The sequence below is a fragment of the Pongo abelii genome, chromosome 8 (assembly GCF_028885655.2).
Source record: "Pongo abelii isolate AG06213 chromosome 8, NHGRI_mPonAbe1-v2.0_pri, whole genome shotgun sequence".
Taxonomy (NCBI): Eukaryota; Metazoa; Chordata; class Mammalia; order Primates; family Hominidae; genus Pongo; species Pongo abelii.
Genome location: NC_071993.2, coordinates 35,859,594 through 35,874,579, shown reverse-complemented (window position 1 = coordinate 35,874,579; position 14,986 = coordinate 35,859,594). Strand labels below are relative to the sequence as shown.

The following is a 14,986-nucleotide window of genomic DNA, read 5'->3' as shown; positions in this document are numbered from 1 at the left end:
GCCTGGCTAATGTTTTTTTATAGAGATAGCATCTTGCTACGTTGCCCAGGCAAGTCTCAAACTCCTGGCCTCAAGTGATCCTCCCACTTCGGCCTCCCAAAGCTCTGGGACTACAGGTGTGAGCCACTGTGCCTGGCCTCTGGTGTCTTCTTACCTCAAATAGGAGCTTTGTGATTGCCTGATAGCCAGGCTCATACTAGGACCACAGGCTCCAGAAGTTCCCATTCCATGGGAAAAGCAGAATAGGATCTTAATCAATCTATATGTGACAATCAAGGATCCCTCACCCTCCCACGAAAGTTGCCAATTTCTCTTTTTAAATTAGTGCATATTCTAGACCTCGGTGGTAAAATGGGGAGAGACTCAAATGATATACCTCCTCAAAATTCACAACAAGTAGAGAAGTGGTTTAAAAGCAGCAAAATAATGCAGTAGCAATTACAAAAGGTACTTGTGGACAGGGCATGGAGGGACTGGTCTTACTTATATTATAATCTTAAAAAATTCCCATCAAGAGTAAGAGTGACGTGGGAGAGTCCCACTATCCTCTTGACCAAGCAGGTTCTAGGTGCTCCTGACTCATCCCATTCCCACTCCCAGCAGCAGTATAAGAGGAACAAGATGTCCTGCTCACCTCAGCAGCACGTATACTAAAATTGGAATAATACAGAGAAGATTAGCGTGGCCCCTTTAAAAATCTTTAATAAAAAGGCCGGGCGTGGTGGCTCACACCTGTAATCCCAGCACTTTGGGAGGCCGAGGCAGGCAGATCACTTGAGGTCAGGAGTTCCAGACCAGCCTGGCCAACATGGTGAAACACCGTCTCTACTAAAAATACACAAAAATTAGCTGGGTGTGGTGGCGCGCGGCTGTAGTCCCAGCTACTCGGGAGGCTGAGGCAGGAGCATCGTTTGAACCCGGGAGGCGGAGGTTGCAGTGAGCCGAGATCACGTCACTGTACTCCAGCCTGGGCGACAGAGCAAGACCTTGTCTCAAAATAAATAAATAAATAAATAAAAATTTAAAAAAAGGAACGGAGGTGAGTGGCGAGGGAGGAATTCCTTAAGAATCACCCTAATATACCCAACAAGAAAGAGGCGGGCCAAACAGAGACATAGGAATCCAAGGATGAGTTTTGCACAAGAACAGAAATCGCGGCCTTCCACTTGCCATTTTGTTTACTGTCTCCCGGTTGGGAGGAAAGCTGGAGAAAGTGGTTCCAGTTTTTGGCGTCTGTGGAGATAATCATATTTTTCCTTCTTAACAAATGAATATGAGTTATATTCATAGATTTCTTAACATTTTTGCATTAAAAATTTTTTTTGGGTTTTTGTGTTCCTGAGATGAATCTCACCTAGTTGATCTATATTACTATTTAAATGTACTTTTAAATGATCTTTATGAATATTTTATTGAGAATTTTGGCTCTCGTATTTAAAAATAAAATTGTCTGTAATACTTTCCCACTCTCCAGCACCTGAGTCCATGGCTTTGGCAGCCATAGTGATCATGAACTTCCGGCTATGTCCTAGAGTCATTTATCTCCGAGGATGTCAGGAGGAACCCCAAAATGTCATCAAGACACTGGCTACAGGTAGGCCCCTTGTTTCTGCCACTGCTCCTACTGCCTCTATTTGGCCCTAAGTTTCTGCCATCAGAGTTGGCATGCCTCACATTCATACTCTGTGAGCTGTGAACAAGTAGGTTCCCAGGGAAGTCTTTATCACACAGCAAATCCCACCTCAAACTTCCACCTCCCACAAAAAGGAACCCTGGAGTTAGGAAATTCTCTCCTCTCTAATGCACAGGAGTTTTCAATTTCCTCAAGCCTGGGGGCGGCCAATACTCAGGCTCTAGGGAAGCAGCTTCCACCCCAAGCACACAAATAGATTTTTCCCAACAGAAACAGGTGTTTTGTTGTTGTTTGTTTTTTTGTTGTTGTTTTGTTTTGTTTTTCTGTCAAAAGTATTCTGGTGCCAGCTATAAAGAAAATACAAACTTTCCCGCCTTATAATAGTAGCTACAAAATAAATGTATGTGTTTTCAATGATTTTTAAGGAGATATTGTATTAATATTTGGGTATATTTTATCTACAGAAGGTATTGTACTTGGTGTTGTCAACCCTTTACTTAATAATTTTTAAAAAACTACAGATAGGTTGGGTGTGGTGGCTCACACCTGTAATCCCAGTACTTTGGGAGACTGAGGCAGGAGGATCACTTGAGGCCAGGAATTCAAGACCAGCCTGGCCAACACAGCAAGATCCCATCTCTAAAAAAAATTTAAAAATTAAAAAAACTATAGAGAAAATATAAAATGCATGCTCTATTACTTCATGGGTGGTGGTGGAGTCCGCAATCTGCAGTCTTGTGAATAAACATCCCCCAACTGACATTCAAAATAATGGGACCAAAGGTAAAATTGAATCACTAAAATCATAGTACAGGTCTGCTTAGGTCAGACCCCACAATATGGAAGCCGTGTCAGTTAGCAGTTGCATTCCCCCAGGAGTAACGGAAACCGCACGAGAGTGGCTTGAATACAAGAGTTTATTCTCATATAACAGCCCTGACATAGGGAGGCCTTTCAGGAGCCAGTATGGTGGCTTCACATAAAAGCCACGCTGCAGTCCTTACGACGCTGTTTCTGCCTCTCCATCCTCAGAGTGTGACCTGTCATCAAGGTCACCTTGTAGTTTAGGATGGCACGGATCCTCCTCAGCCATCATGTTTGCAAGCTAGGCAGCAGACAGGGCAAAAGTGAGCAGAACTGGCTTTTTTTTTTGGAGACAGCCTCACTCCTTTGCCCAGGCTGGAGTGCAGTGGCACGGTCTTGACTCACTGCAGCCTCTAACTCCTGGGCTCAAGGGATCCTCCCACCTCAGCCTCTGGAGTAGCTGGAACCACAGGCACCCGCCACCATGCCCGGCTAATTTTTGTATTTTTAGTAGAGAAGGGGTTTTGCCACGTTGCCCAGACTGGTCTCGAACTCCTGGCCTCAAGCAATCCACACACCTCGTTCTCTCAAAGTGCTGGGATTACAGGCGTGAGCCATCACACTTGGCCTATAGTGTTATTTTATGAGGGTAAAACTGACACAAGTGGTATAACTCTTAGATCAGTTTACAGGTTTTTTCCTATGGGAAATACAGTCCAACATTGATCCTTTGGATCCATGTAGCTATAATTCATGCATTCGAACTGCTGAATAGCATTCCTTTGTATGAATAAGCCACAGTTATCCCTTCCTTACTGAAGGACACTTAGGTTGTTTCCAGCATTTTCTTTTTCCTTTTTCTTTTTTTTGATTCGGTGTTTTGCTCTTGTCGCCCTGGCTGGAGTGCAGTGTTGAAATCTCAGCTCACTGTAGCCTCCACCTCCTGGGTTCAAGCGATTCTCCAGCCTTGCCTCCTGAGTAGCTGAGATTACAGGCATGCGCCACCATGCCCAGCTAATTTTGTATTTTTAGTAGTATTTTTAGTAATTTTGTATTTTTAGTGGCCAGGCTGGTCTCAAACTCCTGATCTCAGGTGATCCGCCAGCCTCATCTTCCCAAAGTGCTGGGATTACAGGCACCAGGCTAAAATTTTCTATTATAAACATTGTCGCAATAAACAATCTCCTTGTACCTGCCTCCTTATTTGAGAGTCTCTCAGATATACATCTAGGAGCTCTCCCAACATACATGCCTCTTCAAGGTTGATAGGTAGCGACCAATTTCTCTATAAAGATGCAATTTGCATTCCAACCAGTAGTATATGAGTCCCCATTCCTCCCTATCCTCCCAACACTAGGTGGTATTAAAATTTTTCCCCCATCTGCTGAATATGAAATAATTAGTTTTAATCTTCATTTCCTTAATACAAGAAAGATTCAGCATATTTTCCTGTTTATTCATTGCTTTTTCCCTTTTGTAAACATTCAGTTTTCACCCATATTGCATGTAAATTGCTGTATTTTTCCTTATTAATTTATGTTAGTTCTTTTTTTTTTTTTTTTTTTTTTTGAGACGGAGTCTCACTCTGTCGCCCAGGCTGGAGTGCAGTGGAGCGATCTCGGCTCACTGCAAGCTCCACCTCCCGGGTTCATGCCATTCTCCTGCCTCGGCCTCCCGGGTGGTTGGGACTACAGGCACCCGCCACTGTGCCCGGCTAATTTTTTGTATTTTTAGTAGAGACGGGGTTTCACCGTGGTCTTGATCTCCTGACCTCGTGATCCGCCAGCCTGGGCCTCCCAAAGTGCTGGGATTACAGGTGTGAGCCACCGCGCCCAGCCAATTTATGTTAGTTCTTAAGGCCAGGCACGGTGGCTCACACCTATAATCCCAGCACTTTGAGAGGCCGTGGTGGACAGATCACTTGAGGTCAGGAGTTCGAGATCAGCCTGGCCAACATGGTGAAACTCTGTCTCTACTAAAAATTAAAAAAAAAAAATTAGCCGGGCATGGTGGCGGGTGCCTTTAGTCTCAGCTACTGGGGAGGCTGAGGCATGAGAATTGCTTGAACCTGGGAGGTGGATGTTGCAGCGAGCTAAGATCGTACCACTGCACTCCAGTCCGGGCAACAGAGTAAGACCCTGTCTCAAAAAAAAAAAATGCTAGTTCTTGTTATATCTAGATAATAATCCTCTGCCAGGTTTATGTGATGAAAATATCTTCTAGTCTGTGGCTTGTCTCTTACCCTTGTTATGGTGTTATTTGTCATACAGCAATTTCCTTTTTTAACATACTCGATCTCTACCTGACCTTTCTGTACTGTTTGAGCTTTTCAATAATTTTTCAACAAATCCTAATCCTGATATAGACATTCTTCTAATTTTCTTCAAAAGTTTTAATGTTTGATTGACAGAATGTATTTTTATTTTTTATTTATTTATTTTTGAGGCAGAATCTCGCTCTGTCGCCCAGGATGGAGTACAGTGGCATGATCTCGGCTCACTGCAACTTCTGCCTCCTGGTTTCAAGCGATTCTCCTGCCTCAGCCTCCTGCGTAGCTGGGATTACAGACACACACCACAACGTTCAGCTGATATTTGTATTTGTAGAGACGGGGTTTCACCATGTTGGCCAGACTAATCTCAAACTCCTGATCTCAAGTAATCCACCCACCAAAGCCTCCCAAAGTGCTAGGATTATAGGTGTGAGCCACTGGGCCTGGCCAGAATGTATTTTATTAATGAGGTATTTTATTAAATGAGGTATCATGTGCATAAGCAGTTACCCAGCACTGTTTATTGAAGAGTCTGTTCTTCTCCTCCTGGTTTGTAATGCCAGCTCTAGACATACCATACTCAGCGAGTGGTTATCACTCCTTTCTATTTCATTAGTCTCACACTCTGCATCAGTTCCATATTACTCAAATCACAATAGTTTTCTAGAAAGTCTTGATACCTGCAAGGCAAGTTTCTCTCCTTATTCTTCTAAGTCACTTGACTATTTTTTACCGTGTTAGTCTCCTGTTGCTGTTATAACAAATTACCACAAACTTAGGGGCTGAAAACAACACAAGTTTATTCTCTTACAGTTCTGGAGGTCTGTGTTCCTCCTGGAGGCTCTTGGGAAGAATCCATGGCCCTGTCTTTTCCAGCTTCTAGAAGCTGCCTACATTTCTGGGTTCATGGCTCCTTCCCCCTTCTGCAAGGCAGCAGTGCAGCATCTTCTGGTCTCTCTCTCTCTGCTCCTCTGGTCACATAGCCTCTTTCTCACTCTGACCATCCCACTTCCCTCTTAGAAGGACCCTAGTGATTGGTCTACACAATAATACAGGTTAATCTCCTCATCTCAAGTCTCTTAATGTAATCACATCTGAAAAGTCTCTTTTGCTATTGCAATGTATCCACCGGTCCAGCCTTTAAGAGGTGGACATTTTCATGGGAGCCATTATTCAGTCACCACATTGGCCTTTTACAATTCACTGTGAGTTTTGAGATGTTTGCTGGGTTCTATGGAAAAAGAAGCCCTGTTAGGGTGTTGATTGGAGTAGTATTGAATTCATAGATTGACTTGAGAATTGACATCTTTAGAATGCTGAGCTTTCCATTTATAACATGGTTTCTCTATTTAGGCCTTCTTTTGTGCCCTTTAGTAAAGATTTATATTTTTTTCTGTAAAATTGTTGTATAGCCTTTGTTATGTTTATTCCTAGGTGCTGTGTATATGTTTTGCTGTTATGAATAGGATTTTTTACTATTACAATTTCTACTTGTTTTTTGTAGGTATATATGAATACTATTAAATTTTAATTTACATATTTATCTTTTATTTAGCAAGCTTAGTGAATTTTATTTTTCTTTCTAACATTTTGTCTGCAGATTCTTTTGAATTTTGTATATGGACATTTTAATCTGTAAATAATGACAACTTAGTATCTTTTGTTTTGTTTTTCTTAACTTGTTGCACTAGCTAGGGACTTCATTACAATACTGAATCATGCTGCTAACTATACTAATAAGTAAGCTGGTTGTACACTGTCAAGTTTTGGGAGTTCCTATCTGTATTAGTCTGTTCTCACACTGCTATGAAGAAATACCTGAGACTGAGTAATTTATAAACGGAAGAGGTTTAATTGACTCATGGCTGGGTTCCACATGGCTGGGGAGGCCTCAGGAAACTTACAATCATGGCGGAAGGCAAAAAGGAAGCAAGCACCTTCTTCACAAGGCAACAGGAAAGGGCGTGTGTGAAGGAGAAATTGTCAAACACTTACAAAACCATCAGATCTCGTGAGAACTCCTCACTATCATGAGAACAGCATAGGGGAACCACCCCCATGATTCAATCATCTCCCACCAAGTCCTTCCCTCGACATGTGGGGATTATGGGGACTACAATGCAAGCTGAGATTTGGGTGGGGACACAGCCAAACCATATCACCATCTATTCTTGGTTTGCCAGGAAGTTTGTCTTGTAAACGTTTTGACAACAAGAAAGGGTGTTGAACCATAGCTAATGTTTTTCTGCATCAAGTGAAATATGTTTTCTTTCTCTTTTTGTATGTTAATCTGTTAATGTGTATTCCTAGGATAACCTTAGTTGATCATACTGTAATATTTTTAATATATAGCTGGATTTAGTTTAGTAACACTTTATTTAGATCTTTTGTATATTAGTTTATCAATTAGATTAGCATATACATTTTCTTTTATACTGGACTTTCCTAATTTTACTACAAATGTTATGCAAATCTCATAAAATAAGTTAGGTTTCTTTTACTATTTTCTGTAACTGTTTTTTTTCTAAGATAGGAATCCATACCTTGAAATCTGATAGCACTTGCTTGTAAAGCTGAATGACCCTGGTGTTATTTTGTATAATTAATTTTTGTGAATGGTTATACTGTTCATGGCTTCTCTTTTCCCTTGAGTTGGCTTGGAAATTTATGATTTTCTAGAAAAATGGCCCAACTTGTCTAAGTTTTGTCATTGATCGGCACAAAGTTGCTGCCAGAGAGCGGGCTCTGAGATGGACTTGGCACGCACACAAGGTTTCATAGGGATGCTCTTGGGAGGGCAAGAGTCCAAGAGTGGGTGGAGGGAGAAACAGCTCCTGTGCTGGCCAAATGACCACCTCATCTGACCCCACAGGAAGCTCAGGAGCTAGACCGACCCTAGGTGTGGTCTGGTGGGGCCACCTGGGTCCATTGCTGGATACAGACCTGTGAGCATCAGGTGAGGCAGCACCCAAAGGGACTGAGTTGAAGGCTGTGGGCTGACAGCACTCCCAGCAGCTAAGGGCAAGATCCTGAATGCAGGGGAGCGGGGGATGTCCCAGTCTTCCCCACAGCCACCCCTGCCCGCCAGCTGCTCACATACATTAAGAGAGCAGCTCCTTGGAGGTTCTGGGGCGTGTGGGGGAGCCTCCTCCTGAGGATTTTTTTTTCTTTTTCTTTTTTTAGAGACAGTATCCCACTCTGTCACCCAGGCTGGAATGCAGTGGTGCCATCATAGCTCACTGCAACCTCCAAGTCCTGGCCTCAAGGGATCCTCCTGCCTCAGCCTCCCAAGTAGCTGGGACTACAGGTGTATACCACCATACCTGGCCTATGGGAGAATTTAGAAGAGGAAGGTTAATAGGACAAACCACAGCCCTTCCCACCACAGCTGGCCTCAGGCTGCAGTCCACACTCCTCGTCTCTTTCCTCTACATCTGTTCCCCATTCATCCATCCCTCAGCCGGCACATCTGCTGTTCTCAGCTGGGATCGCTGCACTTGAGGTGCCCACGTGGATCGCCTGGGTGCCAAATATATGCTTCCAGTCTGGAGCAGAAGCCTTTCCTCCTCCTGGTAATGGTGGCCAGTCAGTGCCACCAGGAGGGTGACTCCTCTTCCTGCTGCAAGGTCCCTTGGCACAAGGAGATTGAGTGCCCTGGTGGCACCTCCCCTGGCAGAAGTGTCCTCCTGGGACCAGGCCCTTTAGACCTGCAGAACCCAAACTTACAGAGAATGGGAAATGCCGATTCCTTTCCCAACTGGTCCCTGGGGATGAGACAGGCAGGGCCTCTGGTCCCCAGGCCCGTGCATTCTTCCCACTGAGCACTGTGTAAAGGTCTCTAAAGTGCAGCCTGTGTCCTGTAGGATGGCACCTCATGCCCTGAAAGTCCTGCCCTGGAGTGGGCACTTCAGCCATGCCTCTATCAGGTCCACTGTTCTGTGGCTTCGCTACGGGATCCTGTATTCCTGGGCCACTCTCCCACCTCTCTTGCTGTAACGTGGGTCCGAGGCCTGATGTGATGTTATGAGGTATCCCATGCCAGAGGATCAAACATTCTGTCTCTGTCCCTTCCAAGGTGGAAGAGGGTCCCTGTCACTGACTTGCCAGCTAGTGGCTGGTTCTTCTCCTCCAAGGATAGTGCCAGTGAAGGGACACAGTACTGGTCTCTGTGGTTGGCAGACTGGATACTCAGTTGCATACATTGCTAGATTAGCTTGGAGAGTAGACGTATTAGTTCCATATTGCTGCATAACAATCCCCAAACTTAGAGGCTTAACACAGCATTTATTATCTCACAGTTTCTGTAAATCAGAAATCCGGCCCTGGCTTAACTGGGTCCTCTAACTAAGGGTCTTTCACAGGCTACAATCAAGATACTGGCCAGGGGCTGGACGCGGCGGCTCACACCTGTAATCTTAGCACTTTGGGAGGCCAAGGTGGGAGGATTGTTTGAGGCCATGAGTTCGAGAACAGCCTGGGCATTATTTTCATTTAAAAATTAAAAAATTAGCCAGATATGGCAATGGACACCTGTAGTCCCAGCTACTCGGGAGGCTGAGGTGGGAGGATCACTTGAGCCCAGGAGTTTGAGGCTGCAATGAGCTATGATTGCACCACTGCACTCCAGCCTGGGCGACAGAGTGAGACCTAGTCTTTAAAAGAAAAACAATAATAATAAGAATAAATAAAACCAAAGTGTTGGTTAACTATAAATGGGAGTGAATAATCTTACTGGGGTGATGGAAATGTTCTAAATCTGTATTGTGGTGATGATTATACAACTTGGTAAATTTGTTAAAAATCATTGAATTGTACAGGTAAAATGGGTGAATTTTATGGTGTCAAAGTTATACCTCAGTTAAGTTACACATACACACCACATTAGTTGTAATGCTCTGTAAAACCACAGAACGTCAGCAAAGACAGCTATGAAGGATTTTCTTCATAAACCAAATTTTCCAATGAAAATGCCACCAACCACTAGATGTAGCTGCCTTTTCACGACAAGAAGGCCTTTGCTCTGGGTCTCAGGGACTTGAAGTTATCAAACGTCAGGAATAAGGAAATATTTTCAAGTATCAGCTTATTCAAATCGATCATGATTGAGCCTATCAAATCATTTTATCCTTGGGTACAATTTATATTCCTGGGGTGACGAGTGCACTAGCATTTCCAGACTTCACCACTATACAATTCATTCATGAAACCAAAAACCACTTATACTCCAAAAGCTATTGAAATAAAAAATATATATTAAAAGTCAGTTTATCCATTGTATATATAATTTTAAAACTCACACCACAATAAATTTTAATAAGCAAACTAGAAATGCATTCCTATCAAAAATATTAAAACTATTTTAAATTAGCCTTATACTGGTTATACATTTGTTTTGTTTTGAGATGGAGTGTCACTCTGTCACCCAGGCTGGAGTACAACGGTGTGATGTCGGCTCACTGCAACCTCCGCCTCCCAGGTTTAAGCGATTCTTCTGCCTCAGGCTCCTGTGTAGCTGGGACTACAGGCAAGCACCACCATGCCTGGCTTACTTTTTGTATTTTTAGTAGAGATGGGGTTACAACATGTTGGCCAGGCTGGTCTCGAACTCCTGACCTCAATTGATCTGCCCGCCCCAGCCTCCCAAATTGCTCAGATTACAGGCATGAGCCAACGTGCCCAGCCTGGTTATATATTTTGGTAAACATTTTTTATAAACTTTGATTTTTATGACATATTTCACATCTATAAAATGTATAATTTTATATTATTTATTTTCCCTCGGCTTTATTAAAGGGTAATTGAAAATATTTTAAAATGTACATTTTAAAGTACATTTAAAAATTTTTTCAATTTGTTTTTCTGCTAAGAAAAATAAGTGTCAATAAAACTTTTCAAATAACATGAAAAAAATCTAAAGAAAATATAGCCTCTCCCTTCATTACTTCAGTTCTTTCAAGAATATTAAAATAATAAACTGGGTTATGGGACAGTAACCCTTGTAATGTACACTGAAAGCCACAACCTTTTCTAAGCCAGTGATAATTTCTGTTAACTCGGTGCAGCCCTGTTAGGTTGAGAAGGGCAGAGGAAACTCCTGCGGTGGAAAATTTTCAGTCAGTCACAGTTTTGGCGCATTTATAAATAACATAAGTAAAACAAAATTTGCCCAAGTAAAGTCTTCATGTGTGAAAATCTTAATCCAGTTACCAGAATCAAAGTAGATGTCCCTACCTTCATCACAGGCCAGTTTCAGCCTAAGGCTTTTTTCTCTTAAATGCTGGGCAATCCTCAGAATGGATTATTAAAAATATTGATGTTGAAGACATTCTGAAAGATAATTTTATAGTTCATGACTTGAGTACTGAGAATCTAGAAGCTGTGTTCACAGGGATGAGGGAACAAATAAGATCTGATGAACTCTTCTTTGACATTTACATTTCACTGTGAATTTCATCACAGTGTCACAAATGTCAAGGTCAGTGTGGAGAAAACAGAGGTTCCCAATCAGACAGAGGTCAAATGACCTTGCCAAAGTGACACAGGCAGATTTAACAGAAAAGCTGGGACCAAAACCCAGGTCTGGTGGCTGTCAGCTGTGGTTCCTCCAGCCAAGCACACACCCACTGTTCATTCTGCTCTTCGCAGCGCCTGTAGCTTTGGACTTTGTTCTTTTGTTTCTGTAGTTCTTTTTATCCAGGATGGATTTTTAAGAACATGCGTAATCACTGCCTGACTCATTTTAAAATCAAAGTCATGAAACAGGGGTGTCTGGGATACTAAATGCTCTAGAAGTATTCAAGTAATTGATTGTAGTGGAAATCCCTAAGAAACCACAGCTAATCTCAATGTGCTTTGGTGGGTGAAGTCCATATCAGCTGTGGAAGAGTTCCCGTAGATTTTCTGCTAAGCCCCTCCAGCAACTCAGTCTTCTCTCTCTATTGTTACATGGGGTGTCCCCTCTATGAAACCCTCAACTGGTACTCCAACCTCCCCTCCCTACCCCCAAACTGCCACAATCCTGTATTCCTGGAGCAACAGCAACCCAGCATTTAATGATGTTAAGTCAGGTTACTTGACTAGAAAGACTAATAGGTTAGGCATGATATACCCTTGATAAAGTAGATTTGTCTTCTACCCTTCTAGGTCTAAACTCCAATAAAGTCCAGCTGGGTTACATCAATTCAGACATCTGGATAAAAGGATGAATGAAACCATGTACATAATACAGAACTATGCATGCCAGGAAAAAAAATTATACTGCCTAAAAGCTGCAACCTTCATGACATCAAATGTATTTTAACACTGGCTGGTTATGTGAGGAATAGGCTAATAAAAAAAATTCTGGCTGACCAAAGAAGTATGCATGTATGTGTATTTATTTTTAAATTAATATTGAGATGGACTAATATTCTAAAATTAGGAATTTCTAACATTATCTTATTCATAATATCATATATTATATCAAAAGTCTCTGAATAGAAATTGTTCAAAGGCATGTAATCTAATTATCATTACCATGTCACTAATCTAACCTCTAAGTAATTGCTAAATGCCACTAGCACCTTCGTCTCCAATTACATTTTCATGATATTTCAAGCTACAGTAACAAAACAGATGCTGATCTCGGCATTACTAAGCAACAGGATATGTATACTTTTTAGAGTATGAAAATATCACTGCTCTCCCACAGTCAATGACACTTATTTTCCAAGAACTTCTAGTGATATGATTATGCTCATCCAATTCCCATGAGGCCAACACTGTGATCACAGGTTATGATAAGAACTAAAATGCCACCCACAGCCATGTCTGAGCGATACGCAAAATGCTTTGACTCTTTTCCACTATTTTTTTTTTTTTTTGAGACAGAGCCTCACTCTGTCACCCAGGCTAGAGTGCAGTGGTGTGATCTCGGCTCACTGCAAGCGATTCTCCTGCTTCAGCTTCCCCAGTAGCTGGAACTACAAGTGCGTGCCACCACATCCAGCTAATTTCTGTATTTTTAGTAGAGATGGGGTTTTGCCATGTTGGCCAGGCTGGTCTCAAACTCCTAACCTCAAGTGATCCACCTGGTTCGGCCTCCCAAAGTGCTCAGCCTCCCAAAGGTGTGAGCCACCACACCTGGCCTCATTTTCCATTACGTTCTAACCACCTAAAGTAACCCATCATATGCAGTTAAAGCAAAACTGGTAATTTGCTGAGAAAAGATGGATTCATTTTAAAGTCTCTTACTTGCTAAAACTATGTGGCCTGGAAGTAATGTCTAAAGTTCTTATGTCAAATAATTCAGTCTATTAGCAATTAACTGTGTACTCTTAGAGAAAACTCTGTAGTTTAAGATTATTGCCCCTCCCCCACAGTTAACCCAAGACTCCCCAGAGTTACTCTGAATATAATTCACTAAACTAGATCAGAGAAAACTGCCCTTAATCCCTTGCCCCCATAGGGTTTGGCATACACTTGGAAAGTCCATGGCAGAAAAGAAATACCACCCGTTGAGTTTTGAAATGTTCATAGACTAATGTTTCTAAGAAAATACGCCGTTTGGAAGTCACACATACACTAGGTGGTGCTGTGGCTGTGACATTAAACAGTCTGCGTGCTGGATAAATGCTGGGTAAGAGCATCCATGACTTACAGGAAAATTAGGCTAGGCCCAACCCCAGATCATACAGTTCAGTGTTCTCCAACACTAGAGTGCTTCAGAAACATGCCAGGAACTTGAGCCTGGTGTGGTGGTGGCACATGCCTGTGGTCCCAGCTATTCCGGGGGCTGAGGCAGGAGGATCGCTTCAGCTCAGGAGGTGGAGGCTGAGGTGATCTGTGATTGTGCCACTGCACTCCAGCAGGGGCAACAGAGCAAGACCCTGTCTCAAAAAGAAACAAACAAACCAACCAACATGCAAGGAACTAGTTAAAAATACAAATTCCCAGACCTACTGAATGAAAATTCCAGAGGTATGGAACACAAAACAGAAGACACAAACGGGCACACTCATGCTATCCTCTCCCGGGACAGCCCACTTTCATCCAAAGCCTCCTTATTTGGGCTTCTCACCTCCTCAAAAGTCTATCAGTAGTGGCTGGGCGCGGTGGCTTATGTCTGTAACCCCAGCACTTTGGGAGGCCGAGGCAGGTGGATACCCTGAGGTCAGGAGTTCGAGACCAGCCTGGGCAATATGGCGAAACCCTGTCTCTACTAAAAATACAAGAATTAGCTCGGTGTAGTGGCGTGCGCCTGTAGTCCCAGCTACTCATGAGGCTGAGGCAGGAGGATCACTTGAACTCGAGAGGCGAGGGTTGCAGTGAGCCGAGATTGCACTACTGCACTCCAGCCTGGGCGACAGAGCAAGACTCTGTCTCAAAAAAAAAAAAAAAAAAAAAAAAAAAAAAAAAAGTGTATCAATAGTAAACTGTGTTTTAAAAGGTAAGAATTTAAAAGTTCATTCCTAAGTCAAGCCTCACGCTGGTCTGCTGTAAGTCAGCGCTTCTGAGAGCTCCACAAACGTTGAAAACAAGAGCTCTTGTACATCTTGTTAACAGCCATTTGTCCTAGAAAATGACTGAACCACAGGTCAAGCATCCTTTATCAAGTGAGGTGGCTGAGATAGATCTGGCAGAGTTCCTGTGTCCTCCAGCTGTCACAGAGACCAGCTGGACTTTTGCATAGTAAGTGACGGGGTTTTCCTTCCAGCTTCCGTCCATTCAAACCACAGGGACAAATCCTTCCTCAGAAAGCTATGCTGCACAAAAGCTGGTTGAAAATCAAGTTTATAGAAAAATAGAGGCATCACAGTAATATAAAGATTATCACACTAGTTCAGAGATCTGAGTATTTCTAGTCTATTGTCAATAGCTGGCAATATTTAAGTAAATCAACCTGAAATTTGGTTTTCTTGTCTATAAAATGAAAGGAGTAAATTACACCTGTTGGTCAGTCTCAGTGGCTCATGCCTGTAACCCCAGCACTTTGGGAGGCCAAGGCAGGTGGATTACTTGAGCCTAGGAATTCAAGACCAGCCTGGACAACATGGCGAAACCCCGTCTCTACAAAAAAACACAAAAATTAGCCAAGCGTAGTGGCGCGTACCTGTAGTTCCAGCTCCTTGGGAGGCTGAGGTGGGAGAATTGCTTGAGCCTGGGAGGCAGAGGTTGCAGTGAGCCAAGATGGTACCACTGCACTTCAGCCTGGGTGACCTAGCATGAGACTTTGTCTCAAAAAACAAATAAATAAAAATAAAAAAATTACACCGGCGAGACCTCTTTTAGCTGTAAGA

General features: G+C 42.8%; 1 long non-coding RNA gene across 5 annotated transcripts in view; it reads left to right on the top strand.

Moving 5' to 3' along the window:
- The window catches only part of LOC129048429 (uncharacterized), a 115,574-nt gene extending 103,514 nt beyond the window's left edge, over positions 1 to 12,060 (top strand). For 4 of the 5 annotated variants that reach the window (XR_008510766.2, XR_010141402.1, XR_010141403.1 and 1 more), the window contains 2 exons: positions 1,475 to 1,594; positions 11,853 to 12,060. This is a non-coding gene — a long non-coding RNA (uncharacterized LOC129048429). Of the gene's footprint in view, positions 1 to 1,474; positions 1,595 to 4,886; positions 11,819 to 11,852 lie in introns of those variants that run through there. The other variant, XR_010141401.1, reaches the window with a different exon arrangement.
- The last annotated feature ends 2,926 nt before the right edge of the window (positions 12,061 to 14,986 follow it).